This window comes from Haliotis rubra, unplaced genomic scaffold, assembly GCF_003918875.1.
Source record: "Haliotis rubra isolate DU_JTF1 unplaced genomic scaffold, ASM391887v1 Scf2085, whole genome shotgun sequence".
NCBI lineage: Eukaryota > Metazoa > Mollusca > Gastropoda > Lepetellida > Haliotidae > Haliotis > Haliotis rubra.
In genome coordinates, this window is record NW_025766098.1 from 1 (window position 1) to 8,536 (window position 8,536).

Genomic DNA, 8,536 nt, shown 5'->3' on the forward strand with positions numbered 1-8,536 from the left:
CAACAGCCATTCGTAATGACTACATCAAGAGTGGACAAGATCCTATCCCACCCAAACACCTTTGCATCTGCTGAATCCCACCATGATTCCAATAACAATAATATACCCCAATCTTTATTGCGATAAAGATGTAGACTATCCACAGAGCTGGTTTTCTCCATCTTTACAACTTCTAAAATGCCTCTCAAAGAAGATACATGGAATGGTTCATCATTCAAGGTATATTTCGAGGTATCTTCATTGCTTCATATTTGAAATCGACACGCCACAGAATGTGAATAGTGTGGCCAAAATTCTTAAGATAAATGGCAGAGGGAGGAGAGCCTTCACCTCTCGAATAATTAGAAGCGAAAAACCCTTTCCACACCCATAAGAAAGCTCTAAAAGCAGAGTTGAGCAATTGTGACTATTTATGAGTATATATTTGTTTCAGCAGTATTACAGCTATACGAAGTTGTTTATAAACAAATCGAGTCTGGACCAGACAACCCAGTGATTGTCACCATTCGATACGATGAAAGCGCATGTATTTATGAATCACTAAGAAATAGTGATGATACCAGGTGTTCGCGGAAAGGCGAACGTATCCTGCCGCACCGGCGGCGCCCGTCACAAACATATGCCAAGTCTAGTCAATTGTTCACCTGAAATAATTCGGGAACGTATATTATAAGTCAAAATAGGGAATTGCATAGGAATCATTTTGGTCACTGATGCATCAACTTCACATATAGTCTGTTTGCAGTGAAAACGTAGAAGGGGTTATGCACATCAAATGAAACACCGAAAACGACAAGGGTTGTTATAAGGTAACGCTCTTCACGTACCGCACGTGCATTTGTTTCACTGTTCCAACGACTGCGCTTACCCCCTTGTAATACAAACCAGTAATATCGATTTGAATCTGTGATCATTTGTTAAACAACTTTTATCCTCAGTTGAATAAAATTTTGAGATTGAAATGTTCAACTGGTTGCAAGGTAAAATCATGAGTATTCGCAATCTTAATTTCACTTTATTTGATTTACTTTTTTGTGTAAAGTGAAATTCAATCTATACGTTTTCACTGCAAACAGACTATACATGTCGAGCACTTATTCCAGCTAACCCCGTCCTTATTTATACTCTTCGTTTTAAACATGAAACAGGTTATACACAATGATTTTATTACATCAAATTAAGTGTTTTCGTAGTCTGGATCACACCAATCTGTCTTTCACAGACAAGGGTTTTGGAAGAAATAGGACCAGTCATTATCACTTGTTGCATCGGCAGATCCCAGCCTAAGCTCACAGTCTCGCGTGTCGTAGTTGTAGTTGAAGCCGACGCAGGCTATGTTGTACATGCAGTAGGTGCTGCATTCAGCTGCAGATGCGACATCAACTGGGACAACATCACCGACGTACCTGGTTCCCTCCAAACGGTGAAGATCGGTGCTGAAACCTACGAAGACAGTTAAAGGTAGAGATAAGGAATTCAGAGAAAAACAAATACAATGTCAGGGTTCTAGTTCTGCAAGTATCTGCCATTAATGTGTAGATGATTTTTTTTATCTAACTGATTAGGTTTCTCTACCGGATTACGTTTAGTAAATTGACGTCTCACTCAACTATGTGACGTCGATCTGCAAATTGTGATTTCTGGGTAAGATTTGTTTGTTTTATTGTTTATGTTGTTTCACGCCGAGCTGAGCAATATTCCAGCTAGACGGTAAATAATTGAGTCTGGACCAGAAAATCCAATGATAGACATCATGAGCATCCATGATTAGGAAACAGTGACGTGTCAACAAAGTCAGCAAGCCTGACCACCCGAACCAGATAGTCGCCTTTTATGACAATTCTAATCCAGATCCCATGATCCACGATCTGATGGGCCACGTATGCCAACAATAACTACACTCAATGACAGCAGGGTTTGTTTCAAATACAAAGTATTACTTCAACTCTGGAATTGAAAGTATGGACAGCAAAACAAAATCATAAAAACAAAACAAAAACACCCCCCCCCAAAAAAAAACAAAAAACAAACAACAACAACAAAAAAACAAAAACAAAAAACCCAAACAAAACAAACAACACAAACCAAATCAAACCAAAACCAAAACAAAACAAAACAAGAAAAAACAACAACACACAAATAAAACACAACCAAACAAATGTTACTTGTTTTGCATTTTCGTTTGCAAATAACGACTATTTGAGAGAAAAGAGCTACACAGGTTCCCCGAGCCCGAGGCACTAAATCTCTTGTCTATGCCATTTGCAAAAATGTCAAAAATCGCGAGTTAAACATATTCAAAAGGTTATCATATGTGGGAACAAGTCTCAGTTTCGTTTAAAGTTTTAAAGAAGTTTTGTTAAAGAAGCTGTTCTAGGCGGTGCAAAGGACAAGAAGCCACAGATGGCAGCTTCACGAAAAGGCAATTGATTACTGTAAAACATTTTGCTTTTGCCACCGGATGTTGAATACAATCATGCTAAAATTGACCATTTTGGTAGTTGCACATACCACTGTGTAGGAGTTGTGAAGGACACTTAACAAAAGAGATAGATTATTCAGTGTGAATTGATTTAATGATTGATTTAATGATTTGGGGGACTTGGACTTAACAAAACCCTGATATCCTACAGTAAAGAGTTCTGAGAGTTCCAAAACTTTGGTGCAAAATAAGAAAGGATTGGGAAGAAAATAATTCGATTTCGAAGTTGAAAAACTAAAGCTTGTTGGTAGGTTTGGACCTTGAAAGAGTTTGGTACGTCGATCACGTATGAAGATGCTGTTTCATAGTAGCCACAACATAATTTACTCAATATCCTGCAATCTATTGTAGCCACAGCTGGGAGCCAGTGCAGAACAGGTGTTACACCAGGTAATGTATTACGTCCAACGATAAGCTTGGATGCAGCATTCATTTTGGGAATACGTCTTTCAATATCCTTAAGTAATTATCAACTTTTGTAATTGTGTTTTTCAAAGAGCAAGTATAAATTTATCTCTTAGCAGAGAAGATTATGTGATTCAGTAATGGGTTCTTATCTAAAATGCCAAACGAAAGCAAAGTTTTTGTCAAATAAATTCCCTGAATACTTTCCCTAATCCACTGTTCAAGTATCTGCCGGAAAGTTTTGGTTTTATCACATTCCTAATATACATGGCATACAGTCTCACTAGAGAGAGTGAATGAGTAAGTTTTGGTTTTCCGTCGCTTTTAGCAATATTCCAGCAATATCACGGCGGGGGACACCAGAAATGAACATTGTACCCATGTGGGAATTGGTCTTCGGCGTGACGAGCGAACGCTTTAACCATCAGGCTACCCCGCCGCCCCCAGTCCCACTAGAAACATTACAAAAAAGTACACATTGCATTGTCAACAATATTCATTATAAAGAGTTCTTTTTTTGGTATTAACAATTCTGTGCAAAAATTTCATTTGAAAATCTAACAGTTTCACATCTCTTAAATTCTTCCTGTAAATATCAAAAATAATATGCCAGTCAAAATCAATACTATCAAATAATGTTTCCCATTTTTGCAAATATGAGGTTTAACACTTTCAGATAACAATTTATTATAGAATAATCTTGAACCTGTTGAAGAGATTTTATGTCAAGATCATTGATATTTATGTATCTAATTTCCGTTATAGTCCTTATCCAAGGTTCCGGTAAAATATATATAACATATCCAAGATCTAAATGTGTACCTTTTATATCAAATTTAAGCTTAAATTCTTCAAAGGATGTAAACACGTGTTCATCACAAAGATCCTTGATTGTCAAAATTCAATTTTATCCCAGTGTCTAATAAAGTGATTTGAGTTTTTGAAATTATTGTTCAGCCATAAAAGTTTGGGATAAAATTTCATTAATGTTCTCTGTTTCTATAGTATTTGTGATACAATATAGTTCGTATAGCTTTAAAACATCTTTCTACAAGAAGACAAAGTCATCAATATCCCCCGCAATGGCAAAATACTCTTCATGATTATGTCTACGAGTTATGATTATGTCAAATATTTCGGTGTGTACATAGAAAAGTGGAAGGAGAGTATTGAAAGGGTTTTAAAGTTCTGCTCCAGAAAGGAGCACTATCACCAATTTCAGTCTAAGTCAAACTTGTTGCCATGGAAATGCCAAAAATATTTTATTCAGAATTCCAAAACTACCAACACAAGTACACCGCCAGATCTATCTATGTGCCAAGTTCGGTGAAGAAATAGTGAACAGTTTTAGAGTTCTGCTCCGGAAAAGAGCACAACCACCAATTTCAGGCTAAGTCAAACTTGTTGCCATGGAAATGCCAAAAATATTTTATTCAGAATTCCAAAATTACCAAAAGGCACAAGTACACCACCAGATCTATCTATGTGCCAAGTTTGGTGAAGAAATAGTGAACAGTTTTAGAGTTCAGCTCTGGAAAAGAGCACTACCACAATTTCAGGCTAAGTCGAACTTGTTGCCATGGAAATGCCAAAAATATTTAATTCAGAATTCCAAAACTACCAAAAGGCACCAGTACACCACCAGATCTATCTATGTGCCAAGTTTGTTGAAGAAATATTGAACGGTTTTAGAGTTCTGCTCCGGAAAAGACAAATGTGCACGGACGGAGTCCATTCTTTGGGGGATAAAAAAGGATTATCAAGTGCAGCTATATTCTGAAAATTTGCTCCATATGTTAGTATATCCTTAAAAAGGAAAGTTGCATGGATACTGAGATTCTTTTAAAACTATAGTTTGAGTGTAGATAATGTCATGGCGTTAACAAGGGTGTTAACATCAATCATGCATAGACCCCCAATTTTTATAATCTTCTTTTAAAGTGCTCCCTTTCCTTGGTCTTTTTTGTCATTCCAGATGAATTTTAAAAATATTCTCTCAAGAGCGGTGATAGACTCCCGATGAGGGTTAGGTAAAGTGCTAAAAATATGAACTAATTCTGAAAGAGCCAATGTCATTATAACAATAATTATGCCTATCAAGGTCTTTTTCTCCAAGTTGCCTGTAATCTATTAATTTCATCCAGTCTTTTCTCTGTGTTAATAACCCCTAAATCATTCAAATCAGGAGTACATTCAGTTCTTAACACTTCAAATGAATTTATTTGCCATTCTATATTCAAATCTGGACAAAGGATATCTCTGCTACCTGCTTTTGACCCAATCCAGATTGCCTTAGTCGTGTCTATGTTTATCTTTAGCCCTGGCATATTGTAACATGTATTAAGTGTGTCTATAGCGGCATATAAGTTTTCATCTGAACCATCCAGAAATAATACGTATCATCCGCATATTGACCTAATTTGTGCATTTGGAAGAGAATTAATTAACACATTAGGTGATGACTGATGTTTGCTGAGTAGCAGGTCAAAAATATCCAATCGTCGAGTTCCATACTAATGACCTTATCGGAATACACCAAGGTTATGAGCAGAGTATGGAACTTAAATGTGGAATCCCCAACCTAGAAAGCTGGTCGAGGAATTCCATTTAGAATCATTACTGAACAGCAGCGATTCAGTTCCGGTGTCATTGACCTTCAGATGCTTTTCAGACATCAGGGGTATATTGAGACTGAGTTATCAAGGTCCATAATTCTATAATCAGGAAAAGATGCTTTTGAAAACTAGATCTTCCCCAGCAAAGGTGTATCGATTATACATGCACCAGTACACCTCGCACATTTTCAATAAAAGGACAAATGTTGGATTGATTTACTTCCAGATTAAACAGAACATTACATAATCACAACAAATGCCAACGCTAACACAGTATCCAATGCATGTTTCTAACTTCAACGTAATCTTTCATTTCTGAATCAATGTCCAGTGGGGTTGATACCAGGTATTTTGAAAGCATCATTTAATCATTGTTGACCAACATCAATTAACTCCACTTATATACCCCATATATCATATTCTGCATTCTGATAGTCGCTTTTCGTCGAAGGTTTCATTGGCCATTTAGCGCGATTACAAACTTTAGTTAAACTGCCATTATAAAAAAATCAACATTAGTGTCAATCATTTTCGATTTATAAAAAGCCTACGATACAACGTGGAAATACAGAATTTTGAAAGAGTTTGGATTGCGAGGCCGTTTGCCTCAATTTATTAGTAAATCATTACACGATAGGCAATTTCAAGTGCGCGTGGTTTCTTCCCTGTCTGGTCATTACAATCAGGATCAAGGTGTCCCACAAGACAGTATTTTGTCTGTCACTTTATTCAGTATAAATATACATAGCGTATCTAAAGTTTTAAATAATTGAATTGATGGGTCGATTTTGGTGGAAGACTTGACTGTTTCTTGTGATACTTTTGAACGGCAACTGCAATTATGTTTCAATAGAATTAATCAAAGGTGTTTGGGAAATGGATTCAAAGTCTCAAAAACCAAAACCAGAACTATAAGTTTAGCTGGCCCACCATTAAAATTACAAAGGAAGCCAAATTCCTGGGTATAATTTTAGATCACCATTTGACCTAAAAACCTTGCAAACATGTTTAAAATGTAAGTGCCTGAAGGCACTTGATATATTAAAGTTGTTTCCAACTCGAAGTTGGGAGGGGATGAGACAACTCTCTCCCAGTTGTACAGAGCTCTGATCCATTCTGAACTGGATTACGACTCAATCATTTATTTGTAGATTTGATTATATGTTGTACTCTCTATGGTTTTAGATGTACATGCTTTTTTATATCTGTATCTGTGATTTCCTGTCTGTAGGTCTTTAACGTCTTTTTTATATTATCGATTTATGTGTCATGAATATATAACTTGTGTTGGCAACTATATGGCTGAAATACTCCCCATGTGACGAGAAATCTTAACTCACTGACCCCATTGCCTCCCGTTCATTCTATGAAGATTTCAAAGAACGTGCTGACTAACTCTTGATTATAAGTAATCTGATGAGGATTGTAAGCAAGGTTGGTTGGTCTGTTGTTGAAAGCCGCACTAAGCAATATTCTGGTTATATGGTGGCGATTTGATAAATAATCGAGTCTAAACGACACAGTCCAGAGATAGATATCATAAGCATTGGTCTACGAAATGTGATACTACTGACTACCCGAGATTGATTGTTTTGGTAATTTGACAATGATTTATGAACACATGCTCATAGTTTAGTCATTATCGTCCACAGAAACAGAAAATCTGTTTGGGTTTTATTAAAAACCAAGGTGAGAGTAAATTACTTACACTTCTTATGTTCTCGCCAAAACACTTCCACTTCACACAGTGTTAATAGATCGCTCTTCGACCGTCTGCGCAGACCCTGGATTCTGACATAACGCCCTTTGGCAGCAGGTGAACATGAAATATTTTCTGTTGCACCAGCAGCCATTGGTCCAAAATACATGGCACACAGGCGTGAGGGGGCCGATGGGTCCATTACTGGATCATCTGCGAAGATCTCAATCTTTAAGTCATGCATTCGGCCACCTGAAAGATGCGAGCATTTCTGACTGATAACTACAAATATACTTACCTCTTTGACTGGATTGCCAAACATCACCTGCAAGATGTACCGATATTCTGACTGATAATACCATTAGTTTTGCCTTAATGAACACACCAGATTTGAAATGGGTATTACAGTATATAGTTCAATATGTATGGTTCATGAACTCTATGCGCTGTGGTCTATCATTGCCAAGTTATACAAGTCACACCCCCTCCAGTCTTTAATTACCAAATGCTGTCGTCAAGCAATCAAAAGTGAGTAAGTTAACGTCACATCAGCGATATTTAAGCGATATTTAAGCCCTGTCTTAAGAACAAGTCTTTACAATAATAATGAATACATGAACTGGACAAACTAAGTTATTCATAATTTCAAAATTTACATATATCCCTAACTATCTTTGTCCAGTATATAAACTCTTAACATATCCTCAATGGTCAGTATAACCACTAGAGCATCACTGAAGTTGACGTAAAGCTAGCACTCTATGATAAAAGTATATCCTCATGGAGAACGATACAATATGAAGATAGGACTACAGATCGTTAGCAGTCGTAATTAAAATTGTTACCTGGATTTACATAATCCCTTCAGATTATTGGCGGGTATTATAAAAATTAAGCCTAGTGGGAATTATACAAGGGTTTTCCCCGACGTTTTGCTATAAAAAACTGCCATATAGGCAGAGTACTGTTGAGTTCGGCGTTTACCAACAAACAATCAAACGAAAGAAATATTCTCCATGTGATGTTACCGTGTTATCAAATGAATTTACTTCGCTTGAGTTAGTATCAAATGTATAACACTACATGGCCGAGTTGACTGAAAACTTTAAAACATATCTCAACTCTGATTTTGAATATTTTTAGTACAAATTGGAAATATATATATTTGTGTTATTTTTTTCTATTAGATCTCAGATGTGTTATCGCAGAAAAGAGGGGTTGGAATTGTAAGAATGGAATCTAATCTTTGATAAAGATCATAATGTTTGTTATTTCTAGTACATATAAAACGGGGTAACCTAGTGGTTAAAAGCGCCCGCGCTTGTCACGCCGAAG

General features: G+C 36.6%; 1 long non-coding RNA gene across 1 annotated transcript; it reads right to left on the minus strand.

The window, feature by feature from the left end:
• Window positions 1-1,149: 1,149 nt before the first annotated feature.
• LOC124276381 lies at window positions 1,150-7,290 on the minus strand. The gene is made up of 2 exons (XR_006898533.1): window positions 7,211-7,290; window positions 1,150-1,443 (listed from the first exon to the last, which is right to left on the minus strand). It is a non-coding gene; the product is annotated as an uncharacterized LOC124276381 (long non-coding RNA).
• Window positions 7,291-8,536: the final 1,246 nt, after the last annotated feature.